This window comes from Lithobates pipiens, unplaced genomic scaffold (assembly GCF_037356315.1).
Source record: "Lithobates pipiens isolate NorthernLeopardFrog02 unplaced genomic scaffold, aLitPip1_a1.2 Scaffold_28, whole genome shotgun sequence".
NCBI classification, from domain to species: Eukaryota; Metazoa; Chordata; class Amphibia; order Anura; family Ranidae; genus Lithobates; species Lithobates pipiens.
Window position 1 is genome coordinate 128,222,285 of NW_027507789.1, and position 18,102 is coordinate 128,240,386.

The window sequence follows — 18,102 nt, forward strand, 5'->3', positions numbered from 1 at the left end:
TTCCTGTATGCATACCAGATCACTCCCCAACTTAAGGGCCTCTTTCCAAAGGGAGGCACGTTTTGCCGGATGGTTGAGTCCTCGCACATTAAAAGATGTTATAGTAATAGGCATGAGAGGGTGTAGAGTACCTTATTTTTTTTGCGATCCATCCTTGGGACATGTAGATCTGAGACCTTCGAAACTTGTTGATGCTTTGAGCATCGGTGTGCCAGGCTATGACCGTAGGGCTGTGTGAGGCGACAGGTGATAGGAGGCTGTACATCCGGCTCAGGAAGCTAGAGAAGGAAAAAAAAGAAAGGAAAAAAAAGAGACACAAAAAGAGAACCAAGTCTAAGCTTTGTGGTAAAAAGGACGGAGCGACCTCAAAAGGGGTCTGATTGCAGGTATACTGCACAAGTTCCATGATGGAGGAAGGGATTTACGTGGAAAGGCTCCAGTAGGCCGGGGGAGGTTGCAGAGAAAGTAGATCAAATTAGTGGACCAGAGGCGGAAGGGTCTCGATGGATTTGGTGTTTCCTCTTATGGGAGACTACTTGCCAATCTTCTTAGGACTGTTGTGCGGAGTGTTGCTGTTGGGGAGTCGGTAACTGTGCAGGGAGGATATCCCATTTGCGAAGGAGATCCAGCCCTTCTTCAAGTGTATTGACCACTGACACAGTGTTGTTTCTGGAGATGACCAGACGAGTAGGGTAACCCCAACAATATAAAATGTCATGGTTCCGCAAGGCTTTAGTGATTGTCAGGAGTGACTTCCTCTTCTGTAATGTCTATTGGGATAAGTCAGCAAACAGTTGGAGGTTTGAGAAGCGTTCGGGCAGTTGTTCTTTTTTACGGAAACATGCCACAAGCTGCTCTTTGATGTGAAAGAAGTGGACTCTCATTATCACGTCCCGGGGGACATCATCGTGAATGAAAGAGGGCTTAGGCAGTCTATGTATCCTGTCAATGACTACTTCCGTGTCAGGTACATTAGGGATAGCTGTGCGGATCAGATCACAAGCATATTGATTCAGTTGGCTCACTGAAACTGATTCAGGGACACCTCTGATCTTAAGGTTATTGCGCCTAGCGTGGTCCTCAAGGTCTGCGATTTTAGCAGTGAGCGATTCTATTTGGTCATCCCGGTCATTATGAGCGTCAATGAGCATGTAGTGTGAAGAAGCAAATTTGCCCCTTTTTGCTTTCTATATGATCCACTCTGTTACCTAGATTAGTCACATCAGCTTGAACTTTAGCCACACATTGTAAAATGTCAGTATTAAGAGAAGTTCGCAGCGAGGATAACATATCTTTAAGCACTGTTTCTGAGACAGGCTGGTTTGAGGCAGGAAACGTATGGAAGGAGTCAGGCAGGTCAGTGAGAACTAGAGCAGGGTTGCGGTCAGGGCCTACCTCCGCCAGTGTAGAGTCATCCGACAACCTGGGCTTGCTCTTGGCTGGGCTCTGGGAGAGTGGAGTTGCCGGACCTGGAGAGCCTTGCCTCGGGCTAGGAGATTTCCCCGCGGATCCGGAGCTGGGATGCGCCGGGGACGACGCGCTGGAGCCTCCCGGGGAAGATCCGCCGGTGCCATCTTGGCCGTGTGTATGGCGGCGAGGGGCGAAGAAATGGGGAAGCTTCCCCGTACTGACCGTGTCTCGCCTCTTTCTTCCCATCCCGGGGTGATCTCCGCAGCTGTCGGGTGGAGTATATGGCTTTGGGTCTCCGAATCACCGCCTCTGTCCGTGCTAATCCCCGGCTGTGTAGAGGAGCTACAGGTTCAGGCTTTCATTCAGCCGCGCGGTAGCCACGCCCCCCTTATTTTACCTTTTTTGCCACACAAGTGAGGTGGATGGGGGAATCCAAGCAAAAGAGCGAGAAGACAGTGGAGGAGACCCGGCAGAAGACAGCAGACAGAGGGAGAAGAACCAAAGAGAGAGCGGAGAAGAGCTGGCAGAGGCAGAAGACATCAGCGGAGGACACAGAAGAGTCGGAAAGGGGAGAAGAGCTGCGATAATACATTTACTTTACAAAACTTGTGTAATGTGTTTTATTTTTGACACTTTTTTTTAAGTAAATAGGTAGGGGTACAATGCACCCCATACTCATTCACATAGGATGGGGGCAAGGATCTGGGGGCCTCCTTATTAAATTGGAACTCTAGAAACACATATACCGTGGTGTCTATAAAACAAATTAACAGCCAGCACAGCAGTAGATCAAATTGCATACATGTAAAAATGTGTAAAGGGAGGCCCGGAAAAGAAGGCAAAGACGTAGGTGGAGGGCCGGGCATGACAAATGCTTAGGTGAAGCAACTAGAGGGTTAAATTTTACAAGATTAAGAGAGGGGTGTGGAGTTGTGGATGAAGAAAGGAGGGGTGGAGAGAGTTATAAAGGGAGAGGGAGGAGTCGAGAGTCAAGCGCGGGTCAAAGCACGGAAGAAGTTGCCCACCCACCCGCCCATTTCTGTTTTGGGGTAGAACTGTATTTATTTGTGGTGTGTTTTCTTGTTGTTCTGTCTGTGTTTACTTTTCTTACAGGGTTCGGTGATGCGGGTCGTCATAGCAACTGTGATGGCGGTTTCTTTGGTCTTTGATGGGGCAAAGAAACTGATGTGATGGAAGTGTGGGGGGCTCATAGGTGGTATGTGCCCCCTTTTGGTGTATCCCAGCGGAAGGGTAGGCTGGAATACGGGATTGGGGCACTGCAGGAAAGGGGGTTGTCTCCGGGCTGATAAACGGCCGGAGGCCTGTTATGGTAAAATTTGGTCCCACAGTGTACTGGTGGAAAGTGTCAAGTTAAAAGGTGAAATTGAGGTACCGTCAAAGACCAACTGACTGGGAGTTTTAAATTACCGTTGTAAAATAGTGTTTTATATATAGCAATAAAGTTACTTAAGTTTTGGTTTGAAGATTTGTTAATAAAGGCTGCTATGGCCATTTACACGCCAAACTCCGGTGTGGTCTATTTATTGGGGGGTTAAGAGGGAAAGGTTAAAGGTCAAAAGGGGGAGGGAATAGGTAAAAGGGGTTTACAGAGAGTGGGTGATATCCCGGATATATTAGAAAGTGCAGTGTTAACAGGTAACAATTTTGAAAATTTGAAAAAGTACTTTATATAGTGATATTAGTCTCAATATGTAAATTGCATGTAAATGTCCATGAATGAAATGTGAAACAAAAAAAGTCCTTGCTTGCTCACGCCGATATACGCCAACAGAAGGGTATATTAACGTACCTGTACTTTGCCCTTTAAGACGTGGCTTATGGGCCACATCCCTAGGACACACCTAACCCCTACAGCGCCCCCTCCTGGTGAACCCCTTCACTGCCAGTCACATTTACACAGTAATCAATGCATTTTTAATCGCATTGATCGCTGTATAAATGTGAATGGTCCCACTTACTAGTAAAAAAAAAAATTAATAAAAATGCCATAAAACTATTCCCTATTTTGTACACGCTATAACTTTTGTGCAAACCAATCAATAAACGCTTATTGCGATTTTTTTTACCAAAAATATGTAGAAGAATACATATCGGCCTAAACTGAGGAAAAAAACTTTTTTTAATATATTTTTGGGGACATTTATTATAGCAAAAAGTAAAAAATAATGCATTTTTTTCAAAATTGTCACCTTTTTTTTATTTATAGCACACAAAATAAAACTGCAGAGGTGATAAAATACCACCAAAAAAAGCTCTATTTGTGGGGAAAAAAAAGACACCAATTTTGTTTGGGAACCATGTCGCACGACAATGTGCAATTGTCAGTTAAAGAGGAAGTAAACCCTGATGAGTTTACTTCCTCTTTCATTCCCTGCAAAGGCAAAGCATAATGGACTACTATGCATCGCATAGTAGCCCATTATGTGTCACTTACCTGACACAGGAGCCAGCGAAGTCACCGCTGTCCCCTGTAGTCCGGCGCATCCATCTTCTCGGTGGGGTCTCGCAGCTTCGCCGCTGTCATTCAGGGAAGCCGCGATGACGTCACTCCCGCGCATGCGCAAGGGAGCCGAGATGCACGGCATTGCGCGGCATCTTCGTCATCGACGATGCCACGCTCAGTGCGCCTGCGCGCCGCTGTCTACGGCGCATGCGCCATAGACTGCGGTGCCCGTCTTCGGGCAAATATCTCCTAAACCGTATAGGTTTAGGAGATATTTCTTGGACCTACAGGTAAGCCTTAATCTAGGCTTACCTGTAGGTCAAAGTGGTTTGTAAGGGTTTACAACCACTTTAAAGCGACGCAGTGCCGAATCACAAAAAGTGATCTGGTCTTTTGCCAGCCAAATGGTCCAGGGCTCAAGTGGTTAAAGGTGAAAAGAATTCTAAGTATAAAGTCCAATAATTAGTGACAATCTATTGAAACTTAAATCTGCATCAAAAAGTATTGAAAAGATTTGATAGGAGATCCACCACCGATAGCACCAGTCGCTTACCAGAGAGATTGAACTCAAGTAGGTATACACCTAATGAGTCAATCTGGCTTTGTGATGTAATGTACCCGGGATGATTCAGGCTTGCTATATGAACAAAGCCTCCAGAGGGGTGTTTTAGGATGATGGATGTCAGTAGATGTAGTCAGAACCGACTCTCAGTCAAACCATTCAGATAAACAGTAATACACTCAAATTTTTTGTAGTATAAAAGCTTTCGTATAAAAGGACAGTAACAGTGGAATCGGCATTCCGACGTGTTTCGCCTCACGAGGCATCATCTGGGGTGCTGTACCACTGTAGTTACTGTCTATTTATAGATAAAAGGTGTCCTCTTAATGAGCATCAGCTCCGTCTGTCATACTGTGCATTTCTGACTCTCTCTATCACTTCTGGTTTCTGTCAAGATGTACATCTCAAGCCTCATTTTGGTGAAACCGGAGGCGTAAGTGACAAAAAATCAGAATGTTCATTTTATAATAGCCATTAAAATCGCGCCGCCACTAATGGGACATGAAGTGCAGAGAATAATTCAAATATAGCACCTTAACCAGCAAAGGGCTGTGATGTATAGCATCCATATGTATACCGTATATACTCGAGTATAAACTTTATCAGCACTTTTTTTGTGCTGAAAATGCCCCCTTTGGCTTATACTCGAGTCTGTGTCCAATCTGCAGCCTTGTGCGCCTGATCTCCTGGCACTGTGACGTCAGTCTAGTTGACGGCAGTGCAGTGTAACAAAGCCCCGCCTCCTCCTTGTCCACTTCCGTCATAGGCAGAACACTGACTCACTGCTTGGAAAACGAGTCAGTGTTCTGTCATGGACAAGGACGAGGAGGAGGCAGCACTTTGGTACACTACATGGCCGCTGACTAGACTCACTGCATGTCACAGCGCTGGGAGATCGTAAGGCTGCAGATGGACACAGCGCCAGAGATCAGGTAGGAAGATTGGGCACAGTGAGGCATGGACACAGTGAGGCATGGGTACAGTGAGGTATGGGCACAGTGAAGTATGGGCACAGTGAGGCATGCATATGGACACCCTAGGCTTATACTTGAGTCAACACATTTTCCCAGTTTTTTGTGGTAAAATTAGGTGCCTCGGCTTATATTAAGGTTGGCTTATACTCGAGTATATACGGTAAGTCCCTAGCCTCATTTTACAGGCAGAAAAATAACAAACGGCATGTGTCAAAATAAAGGACCGCTAGTAACCAATAGGATGGCGCCGTCACTCTATGAAACACAAATATCGGAGGTGAAATGCGGGAATGGTGCCACCTACCCGTGGGGACTATGTATCACAGCATACACATCATGCTGGTACTTGGGATAGTTGTAGAGTCAAGAATAAAAACCGCATATACATGACCTGTATAGGCTAGAAAAATCACATAAAAGCGGGGAATGTGTAAAAAAATGTATAGAGTGTCTAAAAAATGATGTATAAAAAATTCATATATCCACTTTTAGGGAAAATTTGAAGTATATCCCGGAGCTGATATTCACCTTAGGTACAGTAATAGCAGAGGACATTCTTTATAATAAGATTTCAATTATACAGAAAGGGAATATTTTGAAAGGAAAGATACAGGCACTCTTTAGGTAAAGGAGGTAAAAATATAAGATGAAGCATATATATGGTAAAACAATTCAAAATTGCACCCAGATAGTATCAGAAATGTGGTAACTTCAAGCTTGGTTTATAAAAGCATTGATAGCCCACTCTATGTTCAGTCCTAAAGGAGAATAACTGTAACTGGTATATCTAATATGTCTCTAAATGTGAGACACCTCGGGTCATAGAACCTTCTCTCCACGGAGGGGTATATTTGTCCATAATAAGGAATTGTGAACCCGTGGGATCACGACCATGGTGTTCTCTATAATGTCTCGGCACATTGTGCTTAATATCCCTGCCTTTAATCCTGGTAATATGCTCACCTACCCGAATGGAAAACGCATGAATTGTGCGACCCACACACTGTTTACCGCAGGGGCAGGTGATCATATACACAACTTGTTTAATGACACTAGTGCAAAATATTTTAAAAGGATATACACGGTTAGTAACATTGGATCTGAATTCCAGACTCTTACGTCTCCCACATGAATTGTGTTGACATACTACACATTTCTTGCAAAGAAAATAACCTACCAAATATAAAAAAAATGAAGGGCATGTAAGGGGATTAATAATATTAGGGGCAATTTTACTTCGTAAAGAGGGAACTCTCCTAAAAATAACTTTTGGGTATTCGGGAAGCACAGTTCCCAAGATAAGATTGTTCCTAAGTATATCCCAATGATGATTGATAATAATCTTAATCTCTCTATGTTGAGTTGAAAATGCAGTAAGCATAGAACATTTGAAAGACTCAACTGGTTCACAAGGCGGCTTCTTTTACAATAAGGAACTCCTATCAACTGCTGCCACCCTGTGTCATTTTGAAGTCATTGATATGAGATCATATCCCTTCTCAATGAGAAATTTAGAAGAGATAAACTCATATATCAGTTTAATGCCTTGATTGTTCTCATTCAGAGATATAAAAAAAACTTTAAAAGATTTGTGAGTGCTCTCCCATAGGTGGAGGATTTTGTCTATATATCTGGCCCACAGAATAAGTGATGGTCTGTGTTCAGAATAGATGACATCCTCCTCCCATTTGGCCATAAAAAGATTGGTGAGGCTAGGGGGAAATTTTGCCCCCATAGCCACGCCCTTCTGTTGCAAAAATAATTTTTGATTGAACCAAAAATAATTGTGTTTCGTGGCGAATTCTAATAATTCGATCACATAATCACTGTGTTGGCTGGTAAGAGAGGGGTTCATGGTTAAGAAATTGGGTAAATGCCTCAATACCCCTAGCGTGAGGAATGCAGTTGTACAAGGATGCCACATCTGCAGTGGCCATTAGAAGGTCTCCTTGTATTTCTACATTTTCTAATAACTTGAGAGTGTCTGTAGTATCCTTAAGATATGATGAAGTGCGTTTCACAATAGGCTGGAGATAAAAATAAGAATTACACAGGGTGGCAGCGGTTGATAGGAGTTCCTTATTGTTAAAGAAACCGCCTTGTGAACCAGATGAGTCTTTCAAATGTTCTATGCTTACTGCATTTTCAACTCAATATTGAGAGATTAAGACTATTTACAATCGTCATTGGGATACACTTAGGAACGATTGTATCTTGGGAACTGTGGTTCCTGAACGTTCAAAAGTTATTTTTAGGGGAGTTTCCTCTTTATTTTTATTTTTCTGCCTGTAAAATGAGGCTAGGGACTTATGCATATGGATGCTATACATTACAGCCGTTTGCTGGTTAAGGTGCTACATTTGAATTATTCTCTGCACTTCGTGTCCCATCACTTCTGCTTCCAGTTTCGACAAAACGAGGCTTGAGACGTACACTGCGGCGCCATCTTAACAGGAAGTGATTTCAGAATTACACAGTATGACAGATGGAGCTGATACTCATTAAGGGTACACCTTTTATCTATAAATAGACAGTAACTACAGTGGTACAGCACCCCAGATGGTGCCTTATGATGCGAAACGCGTTGGTATGCTGTGCTGATTCCACTGTTACTGTCCTTTTTTACAAATGCTTTTATACTATGAAAAATGTGAGTATACTACCTCTGTTTACCTATTAAATATTTATTTACTTTTTACAGAATTACATTATGTGCCTTCCTTCTCCTTCTTCTGTTTATCTGAATGGTTTGACTGAGAGTCAGTTCTGACTACATCTACTGATAGCCATCATCGTAAAACACCCCTCTGGAGGTGTGTTCATATAGCGAGCCTGAATCATCCCGGGTACATTACATCACAAAGCCAGATTGACTCATTAGGTGTACACCTACTTGGGTTCAATCTCTCTGGTAAGTGACTGGTGCTATCGGTGGTGGATCTCCTATCAAATCGTATCACTACTTTTTGATGCACATTTAAGATTCAATAGATTGTCACCAATTATTGGACTTTCTACTTAAAATTCTTTTCACCTTTAAGGACTTTTTTAGTTTCACATTTCATTCATGGACATTTACATGGATTTACATATTGAGTGTAATATCACTATACACTTAATTTTTCGTACACAATTTTTATTCATTTTCAAAATTGTTACCTGTTAGCCCTTGTTAAATGGGGCTTCCAGATTCCGATAAGCTCCCCGTCCGCAGACCCTGACAACCAGGGTTGTAGGGAAGAGACCACTGTCCCCATCAACACGGGGACAAGGTGCTTTGGGGGGGGGGCATATCCTTACCCACCATCTTGGGTTTCTTCATTAAAGGTCCACACATCAACTTCCCCTCCCCCTCTAGTTATGTGTCAGAAGACAAGGCATAGAGAAAGAAGGGCTGTCTGCATGTCAGCTCTCTACTGCCCTCTGCATTCTGGAGGGAGAAGAAAGCCAAATCCTCCCTCCAGCAAATATCGGCCAATGATCCTTCCTACAGAAAGGAGCCCAAAGTCACTCCCTCAGTAAGACCCCTTTCATACTGAACCGTGGCAGCGTCAGCTTTTTGGCTGCTAGCGGGGCGCATTTAACCCCCAGTAGCGGCAAAGGAATGGGTTAAAAGTGCCTGTGTTGCGGCGCTTCCAGAGCACTTTTCAGGCGCTTTGGAAGCCCTGCCCATTCATTTCAATTGGCAGGATGATTTTAGAGTGCTGCATACATCCCTCCCAAACCACCCCAAAGATGCTGCTTGCAAGACTTTTCCTAACTTCCTGCAAGCACACCGCCCCAGTGTAAAAAGTCCCATGGAAATTAATGGGAGGCGGTTTTCAGACGTTATTTAGAGGCTATTTCTGGCGCTAAAATGCATGAAAACCGTTTCCGTGTAAAAGGGGTCTAAGGAGCAGCACAAAGCTCCAGCAGGCCCTCCTCATTTTCATTTTATTGTATTCTTTTCTATTGTACTTGAATTTGAGTGTATTCTATTTGGAATTTGAATATACTAAGCCTATTCTATTCTTTTTTCTATTATATTCCTTAATTTTATATTCTATTTTATTCTGTTATTTTATTTTCTATTCTATTTGTTCTGTTTTACTCTATTATTTTAATTTCTATTTCATCCCTTTATTTTCTATTCTATTTTTTTCTATCATTGTATTATGTATTCTGTTCTGTTTTACTCTATTCTATTCAACTCTATTTCTTTATTTTCTATTCTATTTTATTCTATTCAAAAACTATTTGAATTCTTATTTTGATTCAAAAACTATTCAAATTCTAATTTCATTCAAAATTTTGTTTCATTATTTCAGATTTGTTTAAATTCGTTACTATTGTAAGACGGAAATTCGGATGAACCCCGATCCCCTGACTCTCTCCAAATAAATAGATTATCCCAGCAGCTTCAGTGGTCAAACTCCTGATGACTGGCCGAGAAAAGCATATTCACTCATAACCTGAAATCCCTGTAATCTAATATTCCAATGCCAAAGGCAACAGTGCCACCTATTGACACCAGAAATCACAGTTAAACTCAAGATTAGGAGAAAGCCATTTGATCAAGACTACAAATTAGCCAGACTAGTTACCACCTAGCTCAACTAAATGTACTAGAAGCCCTGTTTAGGACAAGTATGCTACACAGTTTTGCATACCTTCAATGCTCACCATTTCATAAAAAGGCACAATTTAAAATGTACATACATTTGTTATTTATTAACAGTTTTACATTTTATATTGTGTGCAAATTTAGTAGGATGCTATAAGTCATGTTGTGTTTGTGAGTGATAAAAATAGATTTTGATGTATTTTTATCAAAAACATCATTTTTGATAAACATTTGTGCAACTATGGAACCTCACTTACACAACTTCACCCTGCCGTTGTGGCAGGATGAGGCCATGCCACTGTGTGATAAGGCAGTTTGGACCAGAAAACAAGTGCAGGTGTGTGCTGCCTTCACAGTAGAGTCAGGATCAGATCTCAGTGGCCCCACCTTCCCAAGGGGTTCAGTGTGTGTTGGGAGCAAATAGAGAGAGAGGTGCATGTCTGCACCGTGATGTCCAGGTCGGGATAGACTGAGGCCCGAGTGAGACAGTCTATGAGAGATGGATCAGCTGGGAAGCTGCAAGAAAGACACAGAGCTGAGATCCAGTGTGTGTGCACTAACAATGGGATGTGTTTGATGGTCAGGAGGACCAAAAGGTACTAATCTGAGCAGTAAAGCTACCAAGAGCCAGTAGGCTGAGTATAATGTATTGTTGTTTTATTGGTGGAAACCCCCTGCATGGGTTAATTTTGTGAAATTTTACTTTTACTTTCTTTAAAAATAAAAGTGGGCAGGAAAAGCACTGAAAACTACTTCTGGCGTGGAGTAAACTCACTGTTTCGGCACTACACTTAGCTACAAAAACCCAACTTGTCACACTGTGGATGTTTTTGCTGCTGTATTATTCTTGTATGCCTTCTCTTTTAAACTTAAATAAAACTTTATATAAAATAAATCAGTAGTTTCTTCTTTTCTATTCTCCCAGTCCAATGCTTTCAGAAAATCGCTCTTTGTAGGTACCTGGATGTGACCTGACATCAGCCTCATCCTGACACTTCAGGGCTGGAGCATGAGAGGAAGAAGCAGCACAAGAAGCCAATTCTGTGATAGCAATGAGCATACTGATACGATATAAAAGCTGCTTCTCCTCAGGCTGGGGCAAGTCCAAAATGAATTGAGATTTGAGGATGTGGCTTGAATGATGCTAGTCCTTATTTTTCCAGCACATTTTCCTATATAATCACTGGGTTTTAACATTTACATTTGGATTTCACCCTATAGAGGGCGACATTGTCAGATTTTGTGCCGCCACCATTTTTTAGCACCGCTTTACCATCATTTTAGCTGCGGGGGAGGTTTTAACCCCCCCTCGCTATCGGCCAAAAAGGGGTTAAATCCGCCCGCAAAAACGCCGCCAGTATTGCAGCGTTGCCCCATTGATTTCAATGGGGAGCAGCAGTGGAAGAGTGGTGAGTTCACTGCTCCAAAGAAGCTGCTGTCAGGACTTTTTCTGATGCACTGCCAGCGCAGCACTCCAGTGTGAAAGCCCTTGGGTTTTCGCACTTGAGTGAATGGAGCCACTTTTTTCAGGCATTATGCAGTTGCTATTTTTAGTGCTGTAGTGCCTGAAAAACGCCCGCAGTGTGAAAAGGGTCTAAGGAACCTCTGATAGTTTTGATTCCTGAAAGAGGTTATCAAGATACGCCCTCCAATCCACCCCATCTTTCCCAAATTAACCTTTGAAAAAATTATAAAAGCACCTATTTTCACTGGAAAAAATATGCATTTATTATTTGATAAACAAGATAGGGTGGAATATAACATGCTAGTTGAATACAATCACTAAGAAACTCACAAAAACTTAGTTTTAATAGAAATCAGTATTAAATCCAGCTAATGTAATTGCTAATATCTGTAAAGTAACAAAAGAGCCTTGGGTGCAGATGCCGTCTGAACAAAATTATAGCTAGTGTCAATCATCTTTGACTCCACCTACACCATATTAGCCATTTCCCACCTGGCCACTGCATATGCATGGGTGGGTGGGTGCACTCTCCTTCTGAGTGGACGTCCTGGAATGTCCCACAGAAGGAGCTGGATCGTGTGTGTGCATGCTCGCACAGCAGGGCGATCCCGATGCGCTCGTGTCACCCGGACATGGCACATCTTAGATCGGCAGGAGGGCTCCTGATCACATGACGGCCGTGTCCAATCACAGCCGTCATGTGATATAATAAACAAACAGCCGGTTGCTAGGCGATCGGCTCTCCTCTCCTCACATGGAAGTTGTCGGTGAGGAGAGGAGAGTGGATCGCTGCAGCCGTCTGGTGATCAGTGAGTATGAGCTGTTTTTTACAGCTTTTTACTCACTGATCACCAACCTACCCTGTTTCCCCCAAAATAAGACCTAGCGTGAGTGTCGGTGATGGCTGCAATATAAGCCCTACCCCCCAAATAATCCCTAGTTAATAATAAGTCCTTGTAGGTCTTATTTTTAGGGTAGGGCTTATTTTCAGGGAAACAGGGTAGGGCTTATTTGGGGGGTAGGGCTTATATTGCAGCCATCACCGACAATCGCGCTAGGTCTTATTTTCGGGGAAACAGGGTAGTGTAAACACACAGTGTAAAACACACATGTCCCCACAATGTAAAACACACAGTGAACACCAAAAAAACACACGTCCACAAAACACATGTCCTCACATAGTAATGGTCCCCAAAACACGTCCTCCACATATATAACAGTAAAATCACATGTCCCAGTGATCATTTGCACACATATGTCCATGATCACCTGCACACATCTGTACATGATCATTTACGTGCATATGTCCGTGATCATACGAACCAATTATTATACACATAACAGGATATTTTTTTACCAAAAACATGTAGCAGAATACATTCTGGCTTAAATTTATGACAAAATTAGATTTTATTGTATTTCTTTTAAAATAGAATAAAGAAAATATTGTTTTTTTTTCTCCAAATTTCCTCTCTTTTTTTGCTTATATATTATTGTCGTGAATAAATACCACCGAAAGAAACCTCTATTTGTGCGAACAAAATTATAAAAATTTCATTTGGGTACAGTGTAGCATGACCGTGCAATTCTTACTGAAAATGCCAGAGCGCTGAAAGCTGAAAATTAGTCTGGGAAGGAAGGGGGCGAAAGTGGCCAGTATTGATGTGGTTAATGAACAAAAAAAAATAAAAATTGATGTTCAATAAAGATTTATTGGGAGCTGTAAAACAGTTATTCAATATTTATAATTTTATTTAAATTGCTCTTCTGAAATAATATTTTTTTTTGTCATGTGACTGGCACAGCACCAATCAAGGCTGGACAGACTCACACTGTAGAGAACATACATCAGCAGAGTATTAGAAGCCCCTCCCAAAGATCTTTCCCTGCCGATGCCAAAGAACAGAGATAGATCATGTGACCACACAACAGCGCTGCAGAAATACGGTACTTAGAGGATTCAAAAAAAAAACGACAGTGCCATGATATATATGGTTTATGTGAATGAATTATGGCAAAAACACTTCTCTGTTTGATATAACTTTACGCAATCACACAAGCACCACAAATAACTGTTATATTTATTGCACTATAACTTTGATGGTCACCAGCTCCCTCTAGTGGCCATAATGCAGTATTTTCCTGAAATAACTCAATAAAAAAATACTGCATTGGCCACTAGATGGAGCGGATGATCATAAGAGATAAGCACATTACAAAAAATATGTCGATCATTCATTGCACTTCTGCATATCAGCACAATGATTTTTTTTTTATACATTTACCCCTTAGTGTATGTTTAGATGCTTGATAGTACTGCATAGATTTTTTTATAGCAAAATGATGAATTCCATGAGCATATATTTTGCTCATTTTGTGCAATAAAAATGCCTGATTGTAAGCTCAAGAGCATTAGTAAAGTAGGCCCCATGTGTGAGTAGGAGGGGCAGTGACCACATATAAAAAATACTATGACACTGTGCAGGCTAAAGGAAGTATATAGCAGGAAGCACAGACAGAACCACAATCTGACTGTTAGTAAATGTTTTAACCTGGCTGCAAGTTCTTTTTTTCTTTAATTTCAGGAATATTAATTTGTTTTTGTCAATGTTTTTCTTTCAATGAATGAATCAGGTTTACTTAAAAGTAGACATGGTTGTCTGACTCTACTTCTAGAATGGATAACACATTTCCTATGAGAGGAGTCAGGTGCACAAATATTATTGAGGCCCCATACTCCAGCAAAGTGGTATGTACATATATGACTTTGGTCACACTCTTTTATTAACTTCTTTTTTGGCATTTCTTGGAGAAGTAGATCCACTTGTAAGAGACCCACTGTGCGACTGCTAAGAAAAGCAATATATGAACAGTGATTCCCAGTCTTCTCTCCTTCCTTTCTTCCACTAATAAAATCTGTCCAGATGTCTCGCCAACAGCAGGACACCCACAGCCCCCTGAAAGATGAACGTGTTTAGAAGAATGATGTCACCCTGTCTGTTCCTGAAAGAAAGGTATGCACAAAATAGTCACTAAATTCACTAATGGAAGGAGCAGACGTTCCAGACATCTATTTAGAGAGGTGAACTCTATTCACACTATATACTGGAACATGTGTATGGATTCAAATTTTTTTGCAAATATAAAAAGTATGGCTTGGTTACATAGTAGGAAGCTCAACATACAGTACCTGACCACGAGAATGTGTTTCCAGCGCGATCCCATTGTGCTGGTTCTCGGCGACAGAGTACTGTACATATGACGCTGGCTGCAATAGGAAAATGGCACATTTTCCTATTGCAGCGAGCGCGAGAAAGAAGCAACAATGTCGCCTCTCTAATAATAAAACCGGCAAGCGTTCCCCTCCAGGGGCATACAAGGCCCTTATATCTGGTATGGATTTCATGGGGAACTCCCTACCCCAAAAAAACTATGTGGGGGTCCCCCCAAAATCCATACCAGACCCTTATCTGAGCATGCAGCCCGGCCGGTCAGAAAATTGGGTGGGGACAAGCGAGCGCCCCCCCCCTTGAACCGTACCAGGCCACAAGCCCTCAACATGGGGGGTGGGTGCTTTGGGCAAAGGGGGCGTCCTGCGGCCCCCCCACCCCAAAGCACCTTATCCCCATGTTGATGAGGACAAGGGCTTCTTCCCGACAACCCTGGCCGTTGGTTTTCGGGGTCTGTGGGCGGTGGGCTTATCGGAATCTGGGAGCTCCCTTTAATAAGGGGCCCCCAGATCCCAGCCCCCCATCCTATGTGAATGAGTATGGGGTACATCGTACCCCTACTAGGGATGAGCTTCGTGTTCGACTCGAACATACGTTTGACTCGAACATCGGCTGTTCGTCCACTCGGCGAAGTCCGAACATTTTGGTCCGTTCGCGTCAAATTCGTGTGGCGCTCATGGCCCACAATGCACTGCGATGGCGCAGTGCATTGCTGGCTCATGATTGGCCAAGCATGCACTGTGACCCCGCATGCTTGGCCAATCGCAGCGCCAGCAGCGAGGAGAGCCATGATTGGCCACAGGCAGGATGCCTGTGGCCAATCATAGCTCAGGCTGTGTAGTGCACGCCCCACACTATATAAGGCCGCCAGCGCGGCGGGCTTGTGTAGTGTGTTGGCGTTTGAAGCAGTGGGTGTTCTGTGTACCTTCAACACAGTACACACCGATCGTTTTCGGACGATTTTCGATCTTGCTGTTGTGTAGTGGTTGTTGTCTGCGTGCCCTGACCGCAGTATACACTGCTATATTCACCTCACCTATATAGCTAGTGATCTATCTTTTATAATAGAGCCTGCAGTCAGTAGTGTTAGGAGCTTGTGCGTGCTGTCTGCGTGCTCTGTACCCAGTACATACCGTTATATCCACCTACATAGCTGTTCTCTATTTGAGCCCACTTGCCATCTGCAGGAGTTATTGGAAGTTGTGTGTGCCTCCAGCACAGCACAGTATACATCTGTATATACCCCTTTATCTCTGGTGTTCTATAATAAAGGCATCTGCAGGAGTTAGTGGGTGTTCTGTGTACCTTCAACACAGTACACACCGATCGTTTTCGGACGATTTTCGATCTTGCTGTTGTGTAGTGGTTGTTGTCTGCGTGCCCTGACCGCAGTATACACCGCTATATTCACCTCACCTATATAGCTAGTGATCTATCTTTTATAATAGAGCTTGCAGTCAGTAGTGTTAGAAGCTTGTGTGTGCTGTCTGTGTGCTCTGTACCCAGTACATACCGCTATATCCACCTACATAGCTCTTCTCTATTTGAGACCACTTGCCATCTGCAGGAGTAATTGGAAGTTGCCTGTGCCTCCAGCACAGCACAGTATACATCTGTATATACCCCTTTATCTCTGGTGTTCTATAATAAAGGCATCTGCAGGAGTTAGTGGGTGTTGTGTGCCTCTAGCACAATATACACTACCCAACTGCTTTTTTACCCAACTCCCTTCAGGCCATTACCATGTCTGGAAGGCCAGCAAGGAGAGGCAGACAGGCGCGAGCCGATAAAAGAGGGCAAGCAGGCTCTGTGTCTAGAGATAACAGTGCTGGTCGTGGACGCGGTGCATTGTCATCAGCACGTGGCCATGGGACACACTTGTCCTTCTTTTCGGCAGCTGGACATGTTGAGCCGCAACATGCCAACGACTTGGTAGAGTGGATGACCAAGCCCTCTTCATCCTCCTCATCCTCTCTCACCCAGTCTCAGGGTACTAGCAAAGCAGCTGCCAACGCATCGTCTTCCCTCCTCTCAATGTCATCATCAGTGACTCCTTCCCTAGACCCACCACGTCCTCCTGAGGAGTCTCCTGAACTCTTTGAGCACAGTGTTGGGTACATGCTCCTGTAGGATGCCCAGTGTTTTGTGGGCTCTGATGATGACACTCAGCTAGAGGAAGGCAGTAGCGTGAGCGCAGAGAGAGGGGATGCTCAAGAAGGACAGCAATCTGGCAGTCATGTTCCACAAACTGCAGCATACTGCCAGGTTTGCTCCAGCGATGAAGAGGGAGGGGATGATGAGGGCACTGACTCCACGTGGGTGCCTGGAAGGAGAGAGGAGGAGGAGGAGGAGGAGGAGGCACATGTCCAACGAGGCAGGATGCCCTCCGGGGGCCAGCTTAGGGGCAGCACACCGACTGAATCACACCGCAGAGCTCCGCCTGTGCAGGGCGCTGCCTCTGCGCGTTATTCTAAAAGTTCTTTGGTGTGGGCCTTTTTTGAGACGAGTACATCAGATCGCACCGCTGCTATTTGCAACATATGTCTCAAGCGTATCTCGCGTGGCCAAAACATCAGCCGCTTGGGCACCACATGCTTGACCAGACATATGTTGACCCGCCATGCAGCTCGTTGGCAAGCGTACCTCAAAGACCCATACCAAAGAACAAAGCGGACCTCTCCTTGCTCCTCATCAGCTGGCATCTCCAACCCCACTAGACCTTCAGTCCTCTCTGAAACCTGCTCTGAGAGGAATGAAGGTGTAGAATTAGGTGTGTCAAAGCCAAGTGCTTCCGGGAACTCTGATAGCGGTACACCCACATCCGATTATAGCAGGCAAATGTCCCTGCCCCAGCTGCTGGACCGGCGAAAGAAGTTCACTCCCAGCCATCTACATGCCCAGCGGTTGAATGCTAGCTTGGCTAAATTGCTAGCACTTCAACTGCTGCCTTTTCAGTTGGTAGACTCGGCCCCCTTCCGTGAGTTTGTACAATGTGCGGTTCTTCAGTGTCAGGTCCCCAAACGCCACCTTTTCTCACGGAAGGCGATTCCGGCTTTCTACCGGCATGTGGAAGGCAATGTCCTTGCCTCGCTGGACAGGGCGGTCAGCGGTAAGGTGCATATTACCGCTGACTCATGGTCCAGCAGGCATGGACAGGGACGTTACCTATCTTTCACGGCCCATTGGGTCACTCTTCTGGCAGCTGGGAAGGATGCAGGACAAGGTGCAGTAGTGTTGGAGGTTGTTCCGCCACCACGCCTCCAAAATGCTACTATTGGTTGTGACACACCTCTCTCCTCCACCCCCTCCTCTTCTTCTTCCTCCATGGCCTCTTCCAGCGCTCTGTCCTCAGAACCAGCGGTGCTTCGTAGGCGTTCCAGGGGCTACGCAAGTA